The sequence below is a fragment of the Trichomycterus rosablanca genome, chromosome 16 (assembly GCF_030014385.1).
Source record: "Trichomycterus rosablanca isolate fTriRos1 chromosome 16, fTriRos1.hap1, whole genome shotgun sequence".
In the NCBI taxonomy this organism is placed as follows: Eukaryota; Metazoa; Chordata; class Actinopteri; order Siluriformes; family Trichomycteridae; genus Trichomycterus; species Trichomycterus rosablanca.
The window spans coordinates 19,956,199-19,978,619 of NC_086003.1; the positions used below are offsets into that span (position 1 = coordinate 19,956,199).

General features: G+C 38.3%; 1 protein-coding gene across 1 annotated transcript in view; it reads right to left on the minus strand.

Moving 5' to 3' along the window:
* The window catches only part of ndst1b (N-deacetylase/N-sulfotransferase (heparan glucosaminyl) 1b), a 153,535-nt gene extending 131,508 nt beyond the window's left edge, over window positions 1-22,027 (minus strand). The window contains exon 1 of the mRNA XM_063011117.1: window positions 21,923-22,027. The gene's annotated coding sequence lies outside the window, so the exon portion shown is untranslated. The remainder of the gene's footprint in view (window positions 1-21,922) is intronic.
* Between the last annotated feature and the right edge of the window lie 394 nt (window positions 22,028-22,421).

Below are 22,421 nucleotides of genomic sequence, written 5' to 3' on the forward strand. Positions count from 1 at the left end.
GGGCTGCCGGAGTCTAAAACTCTCTGTAAAACTGTTTGTCAACCAGCATTGTACATTATTAACTACATTCTCTGTTGTTTTACCCCGAGGGCATTCTGATGGAAACCTGTTCACCCGCCGAGGTTAAGGATTGAAGTCGAGACTGCCGGGACAACGATGCTGCTCCTGTCAGATGTGACGGGTCTGGAGTAATTGCAACGACAAGAAATCACTACAGACTTTATTGAAGACTAGAGCGGATAACAACTCTATTATTATTTAATTGTTTATTTATCTATTTATTACCAGTTATGACTTTTAGATCATTTAATTCTGTTTGTATGATTTGTGTAAATCGTGTATTTATTTAAAGTATCCTCCAGGCCACCCATGAAGGATGGGCCCTGCTGAGTCTGGTTCCTCTCAAGGTTTCTTCCTGTAATTTTCAGGGAGTTTTTCCTTGCCACAGTCGCCCTCGGCTTGCTCAACAGGGGTTTTTGTATCTGTTGGTCCTGGATTTTGTAAAGTTGCTTTGAGTCTATTGTCTATTGTAAAAAGCGCTATATAAATAAAGTTGACTTGACTTGACTTGACCTCATTAAACCTTTCCTCCCTCAAACACAGCCAGTTGTGTTTGTGTGGACGCCGGACCAGGTATGTGGCTCTGCTGACCATCAACGTAGCTTAATAAGGACTTTATATCCTTACTCAAACCAAAGCTGCCATGTTTTTGATGAATTAAAATGCCCGAATGTAATTATGGGACTCCATAATCCACTGATTAAAGTTTCCAGTTCCTTGCCAATGTAAAATTTAAAATGAAAAGTCAGTGACACCTTTGACCAATCACATTACTCAACCTGAAAGCAAATTTACACACGGTGCAGACTGTACCAGAGCTTGCTTGAAGCAAACCTTAGACATTCATTTTCAGGAGGAATGGAGACCAGAGGTACAATCATCATCAAATCTGGATCTGGAGCAGGAATCTTCTTCTTCCTTCAGCTGATTCAATTAGGGGTCACCAAAGCGGATCATTTGTCTCCATCTTGCCCAGTCCTGAACATCATCCTGTCACACCAAACACCTGCATGTTCCTCCTTACAGAAACCATAAACCTCTTTTTTGACCTTCATCTTCTCCTCGTGCCAGCCTCATTCTCAGCAACCTCATCCCTCTACACATATTCAAACCATCAAGCTCGCCTCCCTGTATCCACTGCAGCCCATACTACAGTGACACCGTAAAACCACATTATGTAAAACCACTTACAAGATCTGTAAAATTATAGAGTGAAAATATCACACAATAACATCATTAATGCCAAAGAAAACAGTCCATCCATCAGCAGTCCTAGAACCGAAATTATACTGGCTGGGGAAAAAAACCTTTCAGTATAAAGACCAACCTTGGCAGCTCCACTGTGAAGCTTTGGTTTAAGCTGATCTAGCTGATTTTGTGTTTGGGACACAGGACTGATTCTCAGGGAGAGCAGGCAACACAACCATTAATTTCCAGCAACAGGGGGTCTGCAGTAATGACAGTGAAGAGAGTTATAGAGTTAATGAAAAGATCAGTGTGAAACCCAAAGCCAGGCCTGATTTGAATGAGAACAGAGATGAGATTCCTTGCTGGAGTTAGCCAGGAGCTGCAAGGAAAGAAGAGTTGTGCTAAATACGACATTTTACTACATGATTAGAACTTAAAAAGAATTCAGAATGCACAGCCCCTGCAGCAATTTTACTTTTAATACCTTTAATTGGTTTCCTTTGCCCTAGTGCTACCAAGGATCTCATAAAGCATTACAACTTCCAACTACATCTGAGAGTGCGAGACGGGTACTAAAGAGAAAAGGGTGGGATGAAAAAAAACAAGAGAGTTTCCCTGCAGAACACCTCAAATCGCTTTTCAACGTCTTCCCTGGCTCAGCATGACAATTCCCCCACTTGTCAGCTCTCTGGCAAACAACGAGGGCAAGGCAGAAAAACAAGTCACTTATTTTGCCAGCGCTCTTGACATCTGAACTTAAATCTTTAGCTCTGCCAAAGCAATCAAAAGTGCCTCTGTGCCAAGATTGTGGAAAGGTCTTGACACTTGGATTGACCAGCAAGCAAAATGCAAAAGAGCCTCTTTACTTTACGAGTTAGAGAACACTGAGTGTATTCTCCAGGCTCCTAGAGGATAATGATCCGCATAATGCATTTTTGCAGTTATAAATATTGAAGCGAGGGCAAAAAGGACCAGCATTACTGTCCATTCGTTTTGGCTCTTCATGCGCCCTCCGTTTATGATAAGCTAGTCCAATTACCTTTTCTAAACTAGCATAGGATGCTTTTCCACCCCGAGCCATTGAGCTGTGTAAACACACGGGTTGTACATCATGGAACAAACTCCACCAATCAAGGTCGATGTGTGCAGAACTAAACAGACAGTTATTTTATGAGACGCTGCCAGTGATTCACGTCACTTCATTATAAAATGATCAGTCTGGAACAAAATATATAGATTCCTCTGCCACTATAGCTAGATAATATAATTCATTATCGCAATACTGGTCTCTGCAGTAATGATATAGAGAGAAATACGACTCTATGGGTTTTTCATCAGTTGCAACAATAATGTGGACCAGAAAAGAACAAAAATATTCTGGTTATGCTGAATTCAGGTACCATGTATTTCAACCAGTCATTTATTCACACAGACTAAACATATAAGCAAAAACATTAGGACCACCCATCTACTATGCTTGCTGTGAAAACAGCTCTGAACCACCAAAACGTGGACTTCACAGGACATCTGAAGGTCCTTGAATGTCTGTAAATTGCGAGATGGATTGACCTATAGATGCCAGCTCTTCCATGAGTATATGATGCACATGTGCAGAGCCGTTGGACCAATAGACCTTGATTTATTGCTCCAATGTCTAGTTTTGCTGCCTGAATATCAATAGACAAGAGTTAGCATGGGCACTGTCATGACTGGGTCAATATCACTAACCATGGGATCACGGTCATCCACATGACCACCTTCTTCCATTGCTCCAGTGTCTAGACCCAATGCCTGCATGTCTTTGGACAGAAGTTCACATGGGCAGCTTGAGTGGCCTGATTACAACGTTGACAACACTAACCCAAAGACCACATCCTAGGGACCAGACGTGGTGCCAATCACTAAGGTACATTCAATTGAAGTTAAGGTAAAAAAAGTTTTTTCTTCTTTATTTGCATCCTCTATCAATTTAACCCTAGCTTAACTGAACTGTGTCACCTCTGTTCTAGCAGCTGTAAAATTCATGGCAGACCTTGAGTTCTTGGATTACTTATCTGAACCATGCAAAAAAAAAAACATCTGGTTTGTAAAAGGTGACAAATGGGTGTTTTCCTGACCTTAAAGCAAGAAAACTGCTTTATGTACTTCATAATAAGTGCAGTTAAAGTAGAAGGCACCAGCTACAGTCGAGCATAAAATCACTAACAGGGATTTAGACCAAGTAGCAATGAAAGCAATAGCATTAGCTTACGTCAAATCCATTTTCGGAATGCATAGTCATTCCACAACATCTTGCCCTTCATTACTCTAAATTCACAGCAGACAGACATGTAAGGGGTTGCATTTGTGGTGTGTCTGTTGATTGCATGAACATTACTGTTTAACTCAAACCTGGCACACAGCAAAATCAAGCCATATGGAAAAAGTCATTGCTAAGCTGCCTATAAGCAGTGCTGAAATCAAGCACATCCACACACACAGTTTTTCTAATTCATCCCAACACTGGAAGTATTCAAGCTCAATCTTGAAAGTAAATGATTCAAGATTGGGAAACAGAAGTAGTATTCTATTCTCTTGGAAGGTATTTTCATGTGTAACTGCAGAAAGAATAGGAATACACTCAGTTTGAATTATATAAGTCAATCTCTCTTAGTGAGTCTTTGTTCACACCCATTTTTAAGCCCACCACATTCTCCAAACTCTCAGCCTGTAGAGGAAAAGGTCTAGTGGTCCAATTAACACTTAATTTACCCGAGCACCAGTTTAGGTGATTTATTTTAATGCATGTTGAAAGGCAAGTGAACACAATTTGAGAAGCAGTGGGAATGGGACGCAGTTTATGTTCTTTTTGTTTTATTATTTACATAAATGTACCTAAAAACTAAAACGAACACAAATTTACTGCAAACGAGACATTTAGGGCATTTGGGTGGTACAATGGTAAATTACACTAGACCCATACCAATGAAACTCAGGCTTCTAATCCATAGTGGTGCTATCAAGGTGGGGGAGGGTTGGTTTGTTATTGCATCGTACCCACTGCAACCCTGACCAGGATAAAGTAAAACATGAAAATGAAATGAGACTTCAAGTTGATGATAAAACGATAAGTCTAGTAAGTCTGTTTGATTGCCTGTAGCCTAGTGGTTAAGGTACTAGACTAGTAATCAAAAGGTCACTGGTTCAAGCCCCACCACTGCCACGTTACCACCGTTGGGACCTTGAGCAAGGCCCTTAACCCTCAATTGCTTAGATTATATACTGTTACAGTACTGTAAGCCGTTTTGGATAAAAGAGTCAAACCTGGGTGGTGGTAGCTCAGCGGTTAAGGTACTGGCCTATTGATTGGAGGATTGCCCCTAACCCTCAAATGCTTGCATTGTATTTATGCAATCAGTTACTAAATCTATTAGAATATATTCTAGAATCTAATATCTTACATCAAAATGCTATTTTCATATAATTTAATCACACAAATAAAGTTTCATTGAGTTAATTCTTCAGCTATGCATTCAAGTGAATATCAAAAGAAAGGAGCGTAAAAAAAAGAAGAGTGTGGGCTTGTGTACTTCACACTTTTACTGCAACCCACATGAATTTAAACACTAGTTACAGAAAACTGCATTTCTTTAAGCATGTCGTGGGAAACAGGAGCTTTCAAAATGCATCCAATATAAAATGGCCTTAAGAATGCAGAAAGTCCCAAACATGGTTTATACCCCTGAAAATTCCATTTCGATAAACACTACATTTTCCAGCATCAACACTGAGAATAATGCAACCTGAGACCAAATGTAACCAAATACATTAAAGTGTAACATACTGTTTCTGCAGGAAACACGAGAAAAAGACAAAAGACAAAGGCGGCTTGAAGAGAAAACAAGCCGCTGTGCCACTGCCAATAAATAACCTGAGGGTATTTCATCAAAATCCAATTTACAAAAGACAACTCATTCAGGACCTAATACTGCAGTGCAAATACAAAACAAGTTGAGACAAGTCTCTGAATAAAGATGTCAGTGGCTGGGAGAAAAAGGGTGGAGACCTGAGCAAGAGAACGGTGGGATCAGATCCTGTGATGCTATTGTACACTTGTCAGTGTAGATGAGAACATCCAGCATGGCAGGGTGAAACAGGGGTCAGTCACAGAACCACAGAATATTTGCTGGGGGCTCTTCATTGTGAAAGGTTTATTTATAATCAGAATGTTTTGTTTAACGCAGCCTCTCTCAACCAGGGTGGAAAAACATGAAAAAAATGAAATAAACAATTAAATAATTTCAAAAATCGATAGTTACACAATTTGTCATGAAAATGCAGAGTATTACCCACCTCGTACATTGTCAACATTTCTTACATGTCCTTTTTCTTAATGTGTTTTTTGGTCCAAATCGCAATGCCAGCATTGGGGCCAGAGTACGACTACAGAAAGGCTAACAAATAGCCGTACAATTTTCGCTTGTTTGTTTATTAGGATTTTAACGTCATGTTTTACACTTTGCTTACATTCATGACAGGAACGGTCGTTACTCATTACACAAGATTCATCAGTTTACACAAGGTTATATTGAACACAGTCATGGACAATTTAATGTCGCCAATTCACCTCACTTGCATGTCTTTGGACTGTGGGAGGAAACCGGAGCACCCAGAGGAAACCCACACGGACACGGGGAGAACATGCAAACTCCACACAGAAAGGACCCGGGCCGCCCCACCTGGAGATCGAACCCAGGACCTTCTTGCTGTGAGGCGGCAGTGCTACCCACTTAGCCACAGTGCCACCCTAGCCATAGTATTGTAGTAAAAGTATTGAGCATACAGCAGCAGATGATGGCACCAAGTATCTAGGAAACTTCTATCAAATTCTATGTTTCCCAATGTTACTACATACAATCTTACTGAGTTTCAAGTTGTCGGTAAGATGTAACCTAATAATACCTCAGATTTGTGACAGGCCTGGTGGACACATGCTTCCCATAAACAAAACATTTCCAAAACACAGCCTACAGATACGGTTTAGCAGCACAAGGGTGTATAAAAATTATAGACTAGTGTGGCAAAGTAAAAATGTATTCACAAGTACAGCATTACAGTTTTTTTTTTTACTTTCCAATTAAAACACTTAACAGTAACAAAATAAATAAATAAAATAATTACATGACCTGACCACTTCCTAGAGAACAACTCGTAAAGCCTTAGGAACATTTGAGGCGGTGACTCCATAACAATGCCAAAGGCTTTGGAATGGAACGTCAGGTGTCCACATACTAACAGCCATGTGGTGTACTGTTCAGCCTTGACCATAGAAGAATAATTAATATAAACAATAATTAAAAATTATACAGTAGTTGCCATCTGCCACATGTTGGTCTTAACCCTTGGTTGCTTAGATTGTACACTGTCACAATCTTTTTTGTTTGTTTTTTTATTTTATTTCATTATTCATGATTCCACAATCTGCCCCATTGTACCTGACATATGGTCAGGACTTTATAAATGTCATCAGGTTAACACCTAGGAGGATTTTATGAAGCCACTGGTGTTTACAGATGCAAAACACACATGTTGTGCAAAGGTTTCTGGATTAAAGAATCAAGCTGTGATTGAACAATTTGTAGCCCAGTTTCAGGTCTGTGATTGGTCAGTGAGGCAGAAGCATTAGCAGCCGGGTGATTAAAAGCTCTCAGTTTTCACGTATCGATGGATTAAATCAGCTTTGTTGTTCAGATCCAGCAGGAAGATGTAGGCTGCCTCTTGTTTCCAGAAGCCTTTGAAAGGTATTAGACCACAGCTGCCAGAAGAGAAACAAAGAGGTCTGGCAGAAACTGGGCCAATCAGAATCAGCAATGCTCAAATACTGAAACTTAATCTGTGTGGTTTTGAACAATCAGCTCAGCCGTATAAATATTACAAGCCTGAATCAATAAAACCAGAGTTTGCCTCTGTAGAGGCAAATCCAGGAAACTCACAAACATGATTGTAGCAAAATCCAAATATGGACACGATAATTTCCCAAAGAGTATCTACAAACAATTTATAGTGTCATGTAAAAAGTATGCACACCCCATGAAAGATTTCAATAATTCAAGCCAATATGGTAAGAACTGATCCCGCCTTCTTGTCTTAACAAGTTCCCTGCACATCTGGACAAGCTGTCACGGTACAAACGCTGGTGCTCTGGTGACTGAACAACCCACAAAATACATTTTTTATAAGCAAGGTGAGTGTTTTAACATTATTTTGCTCTGACTTGCCTAGCAAAGGGGGCAATACCAGTTACCACTAAAACCTAAATGACAAGCTAGATATTTCTATAGTAATTAATTCAAATGATTCAGTCAAAATTCCATGGTGTTTTGCTTAAAAACATAATGGTGGTCTAAACATACCACAAAAGATCAGATACTTCTGTGACCACATGTCAAATAAACATTTCATGGGGTGTACTTACTTTTTTACATGCTTGTAAGGTTGGAAATAATTTGTGAATGGTTTCTAGTTAATTAATTGCTAATCATCTTAAATTCTATCAAAGAATGCTCTCAAATATCTTTATGTAGTGGGTCACAGCAAGCCATATTGACATTTTGTAAATTGTATAAGTATTGAAGTTTTATAATTAGGGATGTTACTCACCATGGCAGCCCATGACACCCCTAGCTGGTTTGAAGATACTACAATCAGGTCGGTTGGCCATAATGATCTGGCACTTAACAATGATCTGGCACTTTATGCTGATGTCTGCATATCTGCTGCATTCAACACAAACTACGAGTGACTGCCATTAGCCCAACCTTTAAGGAATCTATGACCATGACATGCACAGTTGTTACCAAACAGGCGTATTAGCATGTACAATTTGAAAGGTAGTCCTAAAGTCGTCTTATCAGTGTACATAAGTGGCTCAGACTGGAATTACCTACATTAGATGTGAATTCGCTTGACATGAAACAGATACATCTTGATTTGTGATTTGAGCATGTTTACATGAGTTTAGTGTAGAGCTTTTGATTTATGCTACAAAACTTTGTTTCCATTTTCCACATCTGCATTTTTTATAGTAAAACTTGTATTTATTCATAATAACATCATTCCAGCAGTAAAACCTACATCAGGTTAAAACAAAGGTTTAAACTTTTGCAAATGAGTTTCAGGTTTTATTATTGCAGGTTTGTATGACACTTCAAACAACAAATTTAATCTGAATAAATAAAGACTTAAGAAACCAAACCTCAGGACCCAAGAGTTTGTAAACCATCATCCGGCATCATCATCCACAGATATTCCTCTATGGCACAAAATAAAAACAAGCAGTTTATGATTCTTCTGAGCTACAGCTGTTAGTCATCTAAAATGCTGCCCATCTGTCCGGAAACCTTTAGGCATTCCTTAGACAAATTTAACTCGGCATAGATCAGCTCAACCGTCTTTTAATAAAATCATGCCTTTGAAAAGCTTGCTGGAAACAAGAAGGAAAAATCTGATGGCCAGATGGCACGATTTGGACAATGTAAGGAAGTAGTTGGGGGCAGCCAGGAATTGGCAACGCCTCCGCAAAGAATACAAACTGTTATGCAGTTGTCCAATTTGGCACGCTCCTCCTGAAGATGGATTACTCCTTCCTGTACGCTGAACAGAACATGAGCTGGAGGGCAAAGCCATGAACTTTCTCGGACCGCGGACCTTAACTCCCAGACATGGACACCTTGGAAGCAGCAGTGCGCCTCAACAGCACTATACACAGCACGGAGGATATAAAAGCTGTTTTGGCATGAACGAAAAAATACAGCAAACAGTGCTGAAGTGAGGAAACAAGTAAAGGCAGCAGTGGTGCAGATGGAAGCAACTCATTTGTGGCTATGCAAGCGGGAATAATAAGTATGCCTCAAAACACAAGCTGAAATTAGCCGATAACACACCTGAGTGCACTTTCACAGCTTCTGTAATCACTCACTTTTTTTTTTCTTTCTTTTTTTTAACACAACCATCCCTGACCTACTTTGGTAAGGCAGTAAGAAAACACTGCACCTAGGGATGTGATGACCTAATTGATATGAAGGCTATTTGGACCTAGTATCACCATCAAATCAAAACCATTGTGGCTTTGGTTCTTTCTCCACCCTGGCATCCTTTAACTTCAAATAAATTGGTTCCTTGACTTCCTTTGTCGGTTGTTGGTTAACCATTAGCATCCCCACTATAAACCTTATTCTCGTCAGGTTTGTCTAATCTATCAAAGCTTTGCCATTCTTCCTAGAATGTTTCTTCCATTTTTTAATAATGTTATACATGTTACATTTGTCTTTTTTGTATGAACTGTATGAAACCTCTCATGCTTTCTAAAAGGGAAATTGTTAGGTGAAGATTAACAATATTCAGTGCTAAAGTTTGAGACACGGCCTTTAATCCTGATTAAATGTGAATTGAATTGCTATTACAGTAAGTTTTTGTTGTGATTGCTGAGTAGGGAAAGGACGGTGATTGGTTTTAATTAGAGATGGGACGATCGATCGGCTACGAATCGGTATCGGCCGATTTTTAATCAAAATATGCTGTCGGCGATCGGCGATATTTCCTAAAAGTAGCCGATCCGATCGTGTGATATATAAAGATCATGTTAAGTTAACAGCTCAGTGGATTGATCCAGACTTTGAGCTACGAAGCACCAACCATCACATCACCATTCATCAACCATCGTACAGAAACCATCGTGAAAGCTCTTACGATGTAATTTTGCTGATTGTAATATTTACTTTAAAAAGATAATTCAACCCGGTCACATCTGAGTCGATTCTATCAGCACGTTATATAAACTCCTGGTTCACTTTGGTAAATCGTAAGCGGTTCTTACTTGTGATGTAGATGAGAACAGAAAACGTTACAGAGCCAATCCGAGGCAAAAGTTTATTCATTACCAAATTCATTAGTTCAGGATCATCTGCTGAACTTTTAGAAAACTTTTAGCTCCTTAGACGGAACGAGTCTGACTCGGTTACAGATCTGTGGTAATAGCAGTTTAATGAAGCTTTTTAATGTAAGAGAGTCACACAGAATGTTCTGTAGTAGCTGGTGTTTATTTAAAACCACGACATTTAATTAATAACAGTTAACACAGAGAGATAACTGAGAAGAGAAACTTACGCTTCACATAAAAACGAATCAACTCATGAATCAATGAATCACTTATAAGCGATACTGTGAACAAAGCGTATCTTCTAAAGGCACAAACACACACGCGCGCACGCGCTGCTCCGGTTTATCTTTACTGTGAGGCTCTTTTTAAGTTTATTTACTGCTAACCCCCCCTCCCCGGTTCGGAATCGGCTATCGGCCAACGGCCGATGTCCCTGAAAGGAGATCGGAATCGGTGCCAAAAACCCAGATCGGTCCATCTCTAGTTTTAATGTGATTGTTTTTTTAAACCCACTAACAAATATACAACAATGAAGTAAAAAATCAAAAGCTGTTGGATGCAGAACAATGTGCTATATAGGGCTGGCTCGATACCACTTTTTTATGTTCGATACCGATACTGATACTATAAATTGAGTTTCTGCCGATACCGATCCGATACCGTCATTTCTCCTCTTAAATAAACTAAGCAGTAATAATATTGTCTCAACGCACCATGGTTAAACTAGCTATCTAAATAACAATGCTCAGACTGTAAAACAAATATTCTAAAGGAATAAATAAAGAACCTACATCACCACATTTATGCAAAACTGCTGTTTTTATTTTCACTTTTACACACAGAACATTTAGCAGCATTTTTGGCTTGTTTACCAGCACAATACAAACACTGAAATTAAATTTGAAGTGCAACTTTATCTGTATTTCAACTCTGTCTGTATTCCTTGAGCTTAAAATAACTCCACACAGCTGACATGATGACTGCGCTACTAACAGGTTTCACTTACGTTCGAGCTGTTGTTCACGTGACACATCTCGCTTTGCGGCGTGTCGTCCAAAGTGTCTACAACTGGAAGATGGTGAATGTCAGTCAAACCAGGTGAACCAATTAGAATTCACACAAAGTTTGGTGGAGATTTTCCGTTAAAGTTCTGTCACGTTTTTAGATAATTAAAAATCAAAGCATGCTTATTAAAAACACTGCTGGACTTTGAAGAGGAAAACGGGAAGCGGTGTAGTTCGTTTTATTTCATAACACTAATTTATTAAATTTCATTGAAGATGTGAGAGATCTCCAAGCCGGGACAAGATAGGTGAGCGGTTTATCATTTATAAAGCAATTGTAGCCATTTTTATTGTAATTAAATTGTGTTTTTAGAGTGTTTGGCAGTAGTAGATGATTTTTTTTTTTTAATGCTAAACGTTTAAGTAGATCAGTGTGTTTTAATTTCTGAATGGCCTTATTTACATTAAGCAACAGTAAGAATCGGATTGGATTACACATTTTTTTCCTTCCGATGTCCGATCCAGTGATTTGGGCCAATATCAGACCAATACCCCTACTAGAGCACCCCTACTAGAGCACCCCTAGTGCTATAGTAATAGATTTTAAACTGATAATTGTCTTTTCAGTCATGATCTGAAAAGCTGTTTTTTGAGATTTTGTTCTGTTTGAGATTTTTGAGAAGTTACTTGGTAGAATTGGTTTTCCCACACATAATACTATTTAGAAAAAGGTTCTCACAGCTACAAATTTAAACTATTGCAATTACTGAAACAAAAAAAAATTATGATTAGATAGCAAAATACCAGCAAAACAAAAAAATATCAATTCACATTTCCCCTTTATGGTTTAAGTATTGATAATAGACAAAAGCTCTACACAGTCAGTCTGAAAACTAACAGTGGAGTCTTACTGAAGTACTGAATAACTACAGAAATTTTAAGGAGATATTCTAAAGAATATCTGAGGTATCCAAAACCTATTCAAACGTCAATTCCTTGCAGCATTAAAAGATGAGCAAACCACTAACAGCTGGACACGGACGTGTTCATTACACGGATAGCAGCACCATTAGAAATCAATATAGTTAAGTGATTGTATCCTATGTGAGACATCAGCTTTGGATTAAGAGCTTTCCTGCAGTTTCACTGCCATTATGAGTGATTGCACTGAATTACCCCACTGAGCTTCTCTGCTCTAAGACCTGCTAATGTACAACACCCACTGGCATCTTTGTTTCTTTACTAAGCATCTTTTTCTATAAAAAGATCTGTAATACTATAAAAGCACACTGAAGCAAAACAGCATAACTCCCAATAATCAAAGGAATCGAGACACAAGCTCAAAGCAATCCCTTTATGACTAAAATGCATCTATAGAGGAGCTTTTTTACTCTCTTTAAATGTTTAAATATCTTAAATCTGTGGATATAGAAAGTCTTCATACCACTGTTACAATGCTATGTTTTTGTGACCAAGATGAATCACTTCAGATCTTTTTCCACCTTTAATGTAACCTATAATCCGTACAATTTAATTGAAAAACTTTGTTGTTGCACCTTTTTTATGACAGCATTCAGTCTTTATATGTGGTTTAGTCACACACTGCTAGCTTCACCGAGTACTATTTAACATGTGTTTGAATGTCTTTGATTAATTCTAAACACAGCCACATCCCTAATGATAAGTGAGTGTGCACACTTATGCAACCACATTATTTTAGTTCTTTATGTTTACCCCTTAAAATGATTTTAGTTTGTTTTTCAATTGTATTGCAAAGCTTATAGGTTACATTAAAGGTGGAAATAAATAAAAAATTATTCATCTTGGTCTAATTTTTTACACCACTAAACATTTTACCATACCACAAATTTACCATACCACTATTTGGCCAATGTACATGGACACCCATCCTAATTATTAAGGTACTAGGTACAGGGTATAAAAAGTATTTTAAAAAGTCTTTGTTTGCATGTTTGTAAATAGCGCCAACACGTCTATAATGAAATTGCCCAACACGTTTGGTCTGGAGGAAATCCAATATCCTGCACAGAGCCTTAACTACACCTCATTGAACACCTTTGGGATGAACTGGAATGTCAATTGCAAGCCAGGCTTTTTGAGATGCAAAGAGGGGTTACGATTCCACATCAATGCCCGTGGCTTTGGTTTTATTTTCTCTTTTACACTGCTGCCTTGTTGTTTGTTAAAATGTTTTCAATACAAGTATGAAGACTTGATATGACCCTGTGATATGTTTATTTTCTAATGGGACCATATAAGCTCACCAGTTAACCATCAGCTAGTGACTGTCGTTAATCAGTAAAATTTGGATCGCTAACTGGAATTAACATGAATATCTAAATATTTAAACAGCCATGGCAATTTTTGGTTACTTACACCGTTAATGACCCCTCTCAGGTTCTAAAAATGGTTTTCTATTGATTATACAATGCAGATTTGCTAGGATAAGGATAGAATTTCTTTAATGCTGCATTTATGGCAGAGCTGCTGTAATTTAACTGCAGGCAGATTCACAGAGAATCCAATTTTCTGCTCTTTACTCGTATGCAGCAGAAGAAAATGATGCCAAAAATTGATGCAAAAATTTATTTCTATGTTGCATTAGCTTCATCATGAAGACGTATGTTTGCAAAAACGCAATTACTTCTTTGCTAGTGGAAAACAAATGCAATTATAATTCTTGCAAGAACTTGAATAATTCATCTCAATAAAATATAAAGAAGAAAGTTAGCAGTTAATTCTAAATGCTCAGAAGTTTATACATTTTTTTTTTTTTTTATGAAACAAAAACTTTGCATCTTACTAACTATTTAAGCGCTAGATGAAAAAAAACCCACTAAATTATTCGGTCACAGTAACAATACTAATCCGAAATAAATACTTTATGTAACACAATAAACGTCCCTGCCAACATTACAGTGATGTAGAGAATCAATTCACAGTGCAGCACAGCAGACAGCGGAGTGTTAGAAACTTTGGTAGCTTTTGTGTTCTCTCTCTAGCTGTCAGACAGAACTGAAAGTGCATTCAGATTCTCTCTGCCCTGTTCAATTTGTCTGATTGCTCATGGCAGACTGTCCCCCTGTTGTCATAAGGGCTAAACCCCATGGTGCTGCACAGCACGAGCTAAAGAGCATTAGCAGGCTCACAGACTGGAGGGCTGCTTGAGATCGTCTGGCTTCAATAGGATACCAAAAGGGTGGTTTAATATTCCCAGCTCAACCATTAAGTGTCATAAATGTTATCATTTTGTCCATCTAATAGCATACTCTCAGCTTTAAAGAAAAGCAACACTTCAGACTTTAAAATGCACTAGGTTTACATGAGCGTCCAGTTCTTGAGTGTTGTGCACTGTGTAGATTTTCCCGCTTTGACGCTTGGTTTACAGCTTGCCATTGCACCAAAGCAAAGCTTTAATTTGAATGCTGCCAGTAAGCAGCAATATGCGCTCCAGCCTTGCAGTAAATGAAGCGCAATATGCTTATCATGTAAAAGCAGCCTTAATCTTCTAGATGTGCAACATACAAAAATCAGTCTTTACCTTCACAGCATTTACCAGATGCTTTTATCCAAAGTGACTTACAATTGTGAATGTATAAATTCCAAGCAATTTAGGGTTAAGGGCCTTCCAATCCCCAATAATGGATTCATCCATTATTGGTCCTGCTCATCCTGTCCCCAGCACCTCTGATATGCTCTCTGCTTCTTTATTAAAAAGCGTTTGATTTATCTCACTGGCTGGGAGACCAAGTGATTCATTTCCATGCCCTCTTGCCATCTCCTATTTAGTCATTCACCTACCAGTGAGAAGATTTATAGCAACCATGACAAGGCATAAGCGTTCATGTGTATCTAAGGCTATGCACAGTTTGTGTATCCATAGAAAGGAACAAACTGAGGCCTAAACAAACCAGATATTATATGGGTTGTGGACCACTCCCAGTACGACGATGACAGTGTGATGCTGGTACATTTCTTTAGACACTAGAATGGCTGAGTGTTTTTACACCTCACACTGCATTCACACTAGCAAATGACAAGTCGCTGATATCACTCCAGGTTAGTTGCCAAGCTGCTGTTGATGTCTCTTGTGCATGTGCACTGTGCAGGTATTTGAAGTTTCTATAATGAATAGAACAAAGTAAAAATAAAACAACACTGCCTAACTCAGTCTGTTATTTTAACAAATTTGAAAGCGATTTGTTTTATAGTGGCTATTGTGACACAGACCGTCATGGCGAAGTTTACCATATTCAACAAGGATTTAAACAAAGCATAAATAAATTAGCAAGGAAGAATCGTTCACTGAATAAAGAATTTCAGCCATAATGTTCTAGTTTAGTCTCATCACACTACAAGCCTTCACGTTACTTTAAATGCTGTGTGGTAGAAATCTAACACAGCCAAGCTAGGTAATACTATCCAAACTGTAAAATATAATGCAGGTAGAATTACATCATAAGAGCACTTTTCCTATCTATTCTAACCAGATTACATATCTGATGAACAGTGAACAGCACAGAGAAATCCTAATAAAATCTATTTCTTTCTGTCAGAACAATCAGCCTTCCAGACAGTGGCGTAACTAGGCGCTCATGGGCCCCAGTGCAGAACAAATTGTGGGCCCCCTCAACAAATTTCATATATATGATAGCTGATCACAATGAATTAAAGGTACTCACTCACTTTTAATATTTTACTGCTACCCACTGAGCCACCATGCCACCCTGCTACAATCTACATTTCGTAAAAAGATATTGTCCAAAATTTTCATTACACTGAGAAATCTGATTTAATAATGTTACATAAACTTGGAGAAAGGAGGTGACTTGTTATCTGACAGTAAAAGTGTGTTGACTGCACAAGACTTTGCGCTATCTTTACTGATATGACAAACTCATTGAAGCTGTAGGGTAAACTGTAATAAAGCAATAACGCTTATTGCCAACTTCACATTACTTTTGTTTTTACAGTTTTGATGTTAGATATACAAGAGTGGCACAGAAAATTATATATAGTACAATAAACAGTGTTTGTAATTACAGGATCAAAGCTATATCAGTCACACCTGAATGAAGATACTCTTTGCACCATTCTATTTATTTCATTATGTTTTACCATCGCTTTATTGTGATCAAACCTAAACAGATTCCAATCTATCACAGGGCCTCGACCAACCAACCAACCCCTCATCCAGACATAGGCGATCATGTCTGTATGTAAACGCCCAACCAGCCGATATCATCACTGGGGATTTGAACCTTGGATCCCAGCGATAGTGGGCTACTGTAATATACTGCTGCACCACAAGCACCCTCCTTTCTATTTATATTAAACAGTTTGATACATTAAGATAAAAAGTATAAGTGGTGTGATGGTGCTACAAATACTGCAACATGGTCCTGAATCTAGGTCTGCAGTAAGTCAAATGTAGCAATATTTTGTTTAGTTTTACTGATTAAACACACACTACCTATTTTATGCTGCCACATTGTTTCTTGGGAGTAATGTTCTCCCCCTGCATGATACACACGAGGATATATAACCGGTCCAGTTTTTAGTGAATGTTCTCTGTAAATTGTTTTAAAGGTAAAGAATGGGTTTGTTTTACAGATCTGGTGTTTCACAGCCACGTCTGCTCATACAAACTAGTGAAATGTGACCCTAAGTATCAAACTACACAAATTACTCGCTTACATTGCTAAATTACAAACAAGCTAAACTACCTTTAGTCCCTGCTGCTACACGCAAGCCAGAAAATACACACTAATTGCTAAACAAATTACTGGAACAGCAGGGTGAAACACACACACATATTTTAATTCTGCATGCTTTAGGAACTTAAAGAAAACTGGATTACACAGAGGAAAACTATGCTGAGAACAAGGGCGAGAACAAGTAAAACTACTAATTGACAGTGACTGGAAGCAAGGACTAAAGCTAGGACCTCAAGAATCATGTTGAATCAACATGTTCCTTTGATTTACAATTGTTGTAAAGCTAAACACTTTCAGTATGAAATGAATCTTGATGTTTTAGCTGGCTGCCTGTGATATAGCTGTGTACCAAAATCAAATTGTATTAAATACATGAATTATTGAAGCGTGAGCTACATTTTATATTAAAGCCAGATGTGGGTTTAGAACCACAGTCTGAGTACAAATGCTCTGGTATACATAGGATGTATAAAGCAGTGCTCCTCTGCCAGTGAAATAGTTTCATGATTAGTGAATATTACTGGTAGTAATTTTACCTTCACACATCACACTGGGAAATCGGATGATTTACCAACTGCTGCAGATTACTAACTAGACCAAGTACTAATCCGATTATTTAGAGTATGAAAATGCACTCAGTGTGTCGGTATTAAAGTCACTTTTTAATTATATGGATTAAGAAAAGAACATCGTGGCTGCAGTACATCATGTAACAAACTGGCCATGTTTGCAGAATTGGTCAGTTTGTTTACAGTGGTAAGTTTGTGGTATTGTTTGCTTCACTGCTACAAGAACCAAAATTATACTGTGACAAACTGCAGACAACAAAATAGACCATAATGTATTCAGAATTTATTCAGAATTAAATAAAATGTTACAAACATTGAGTGGAAAGTCACTGCCGAGTTTCTTCCCTTTCTGCATAAATTTAAGCTTTCCATCGTGTGTTCAAGACAAATTACTCCACTTCAGAATTGTAATTACTAATTACCTAAACATTGTACTTTATTTATGAGTGGGTGTGTGCAGGATGTACAAATAAACAACTTAGCTGTGATACAAATGTGACAATTAAAAGTGTTTAATTTTAAAGCAAATCTGTTTTTTTACTTCCACAAGCTAATCATAATCTTGTTTATACTTCTGGTTGTAATAAAGACCACAACAGGATTACCTCCAATAATTGCACTGTGAAACTTATTAAAACAACAATCATTTTTACATTTTGAAAGCTGAATTCTATGCTGGAGAAATTGAAAGGTTAAAGGCTTGTCAAACTGTCTGTAAAGTATTTATTGGCTATAGTGTTTCTGGGAAACACAGCCAAAATACACAACATGACAGATTTGAATATTGATTTTGTGTGTCCTGTGCACGCCAGCAAATTCACAGTTTAGCTTAATTCTAAAAGTGATAATCAATTATACTATCTTAATACTATAAACATGAAGTTAATCAGCAGCTTTACAGCATACAGAGACTCTAATAAAATATGCCTGTGTGAACCATGGGGTTACCAGAGTGCTGAAGTGAATGTAGTAGATGATTGGACACATGACTTTATATTTATTCACTGTCATAAACCATGTTGGTCAAGGCTGCAATGCATCTGGCGCAGGGCAGAAACACACGGTCTATCAAGCATCCACCCATCACAGGCTGACACACACGTTCACATATTAACAACTAGGAGAAATTTAGTATACAGTCCACATTCTGCGTGTTTTGGAAGATGAGAGGAAACTGAAGTACCTGGAGAGAAACCCAGTCAAAACTGGGTAAACATGCAGAACTACTCAATGACCAACAAGTTTAAACCAAAATCTCAGGAACCATGTTGCTGTGCAGCACCTGGTCTACGAGCTGCACCAGCACTGTTACCTTAAACATATAACTGACTTATTTCTTTCAAAACATTAACTATTCTACATTATAGTTTTAACAAAAAGAAAAACATTTCCCTGATATTAAATAATTCTTGTTTTTTTACATGCCTCGCTTTTACACCACTGCTCCTGATCTAAAATCCCCTCCTAAATGTCAATATGGATGCTCAAACCAACAATAATAAAGTAAGATAAACCTACTTTTAAAATAGGATAATGATAGTTCAGTGGTTAAAGTGCGGTACTAGTAATCAGAAGAATTCCAGTTCAAGCCCTGTCTGCTAAATGCTGCATATGTGTATACAGGTCCTTCTCAAAAAATTAGCATATTGTGATAAAGTTCATTATTTTCCATAATGTAATGATAAAAATTAAACTTTCATATATTTTAGATTCATTGCACACCAACTGAAATATTTCAGGTCTTTTATTGTTTTAATACTGATGATTTTGGCATACAGCTCATGAAAACCCAAAATTCCTATCTCAAAAAATTAGCATATCATGAAAAGGTTCTCTAAACGAGCTATTAACCTAATCATCTGAATCAACGAATTAACTCTAAACACCTGCAAAAGATTCCTGAGGCTTTTAAAAACTCCCAGCCTGGTTCATTACTCAAAACTGCAATCATGGGTAAGACTGCCGACCTGACTGCTGTCCAGAAGGCCATCATTGACACCCTCAAGCAAGAGGGTAAGACACAGAAAGAAATTTCTGAACGAATAGGCTGTTCCCAGAGTGCTGTATCAAGGCACCTCAGTGGGAAGTCTGTGGGAAGGAAAAAGTGTGGCAGAAAACGCTGCACAACGAGAAGAGGTGACCGGACCCTGAGGAAGATTGTGGAGAAGGGCCGATTCCAGACCTTGGGGGACCTGCGGAAGCAGTGGACTGAGTCTGGAGTAGAAACATCCAGAGCCACCGTGCACAGGCGTGTGCAGGAAATGGGCTACAGGTGCCGCATTCCCCAGGTCAAGCCACTTTTGAACCAGAAACAGCGGCAGAAGCGCCTGACCTGGGCTACAGAGAAGCAGCACTGGACTGTTGCTCAGTGGTCCAAAGTACTGTTTTCGGAAATCAAGGTGCCAGAGTCTGGAGGAAGACTGGGGAGAAGGAAATGCCAAAATGCCTGAAGTCCAGTGTCAAGTACCCACAGTCAGTGATGGTCTGGGGTGCCATGTCAGCTGCTGGTGTTGGTCCACTGTGTTTTATCAAGGGCAGGGTCAATGCAGCTAGCTATCAGGAGATTTTGGAGCACTTCATGCTTCCATCTGCTGAAAAGCTTTATGGAGATGAAGATTTCATTTTTCAGCACGACCTGGCACCTGCTCACAGTGCCAAAACCACTGGTGAATGGTTTACTGACCATGGTATTACTGTGCTCAATTGGCCTGCCAACTCTCCTGACCTGAACCCCATAGAGAATCTGTGGGATATTGTGAAGAGAAAGTTGAGAGACACAAGACCCAACACTCTGGATGAGCTTAAGGCCGCTATCGAAGCATCCTGGGCCTCCATAACACCTCAGCAGTGCCACAGGCTGATTGCCTCCATGCCACGCCGCATTGAAGCAGTCATTTCTGCAAAAGGATTCCCGACCAAGTATTGAGTGCATAACTGAACATAATTATTTGAAGGTTGACTTTTTTTGTATTAAAAACACTTTTCTTTTATTGGTCGGATGAAATATGCTAATTTTTTGAGATAGGAATTTTGGGTTTTCATGAGCTGTATGCCAAAATCATCAGTATTAAAACAATAAAAGACCTGAAATATTTCAGTTGGTGTGCAATGAATCTAAAATATATGAAAGTTTAATTTTTATCATTACATTATGGAAAATAATGAACTTTATCACAATATGCTAATTTTTTGAGAAGGACCTGTATATAAGAATCAACAATGTGTTTTCACTTAGTGGTAGCTCAGAGGTTAAGGTACTGAACTAGTAATCATGTATTCACTGATAATTATGAGTTGCTTTTGGATAAAAAGTGTGTGGTAAGTGCCACAAATGTTAATAAATTACTGTAGTGTTAAGATTAAATCAACCAACATACATACAGCTGGTTACACCTATGAAATGGAATTAAAAATCAATTTGGACCAAACTAAAACCTTGCTTAATTGCAGGTATTAATGCATTTCTGCTTTATTTCTAGGTTCCTACTTCCAAATTTCGAGTGAAATGTTGTAATATTCTCCAGTTAATTTTTTGAAGTTGAGTTTATTCACTGCATGATGCATACAATCCAATGGAACTGGTTCTGTTTTATAATCATAAAAAGTTTAAAGAAAAATGATGGGATTCTACAGTCCATTTGCTGGTTTCAAATAGCCAAATGTGACTGTTCTCCTTTGACACTGCAAACTTCTATTACTGATCTGGCTGCAGCACTGAACTATGCAAATAAAACCCACTGTTACATTTGCTTACTGCCAAACCAGCCCGCTATGCTGAAGTACCTGAGATAATAAAGCTGTGTTAGTTAGATAATACACTCTTCTTTACATTGGTTAGCTAAACGAGATACAAACTAAACAGTCAGTGAATGAAGTGGGCACAGTGTTGCTAGCTGGTTGCCTGTACACGCCTGTTTGACTGAAGGACCAGGAGCTTTTTAAACAGTACACACAGTCAGCTAGCTACAGTTAGCCGACTACCCAGAGACATTAACTGACTTTTAAATGTTAGTTGGCAGTATAGACAGTTAAAGAACCAAACAAATAATAAAGTAAATACACTAGAACACAGCGGCTGTGTGGAGTATTTATCTGGAATTCCAATATCTATTAGCATGCTAGCAAATGTTACTTAGTTCTTTTAAGCTGCAGTAGACTGCAAACGGACTGTGCAGCTCCAGCCACACATCCAAATTCATTCGACTACCAACAACCAACGTGAAATATTCCATTCCCACAAACCTTCTGCTAACTGAAGCTAGGTTAGCACAATATAAATTATACTAAAATCCATGTCTTCATCCGGTCAGCTATTAGCATTGCTACAACACTCCAAACTGCTCATATGTGCCGGAGAATGACTGCCTTGCTTATAAGCCTGCTAGCACAGCAGCTAGCTAACTATCCAAACAAATTCCCAAAAAAATAAAACACCGGTCTGCTTACCAATTAAGCGTCCTCAATAGCAGTAACGTTTCATTTATATCTTGAATCCAGCCAAGCTTAAGAATTTAAAGAATTCCAGGTCGCATAGTGTGACAGAGAGACTCCGGCTATAAAGTAGAGTGTCCCGGTTTAAATGTGGAGCGGCTGCCACAGCCAAAGATTCTAGTAATGTATCGTTCAGGAACGAGTCGACTCTTTTAATTGACTCTTTAACATGAACGTCGCGAACCGACTCGAGTTTCACAAACTAATCCTATGGCTAGATTTCTGCTTCTGCAAACCGAAAGAAGGATAAACAGATTTGGCATGGGTAGCACGGGTTACTTGGCAGTGAAGCATCTGCTAAATGTGGGATTTAATAAGGTACCGTGCTGGGGTTTTTTTATAAAAGAAAAAAAAAATTCACTGTTGCAAATTAGGTACGAGTAAGATTGTTTTTAACAATTTAAGTTATAAAAAATGGAAAATAATACAACTCGTGGACAGTTTTGTTCAGTTA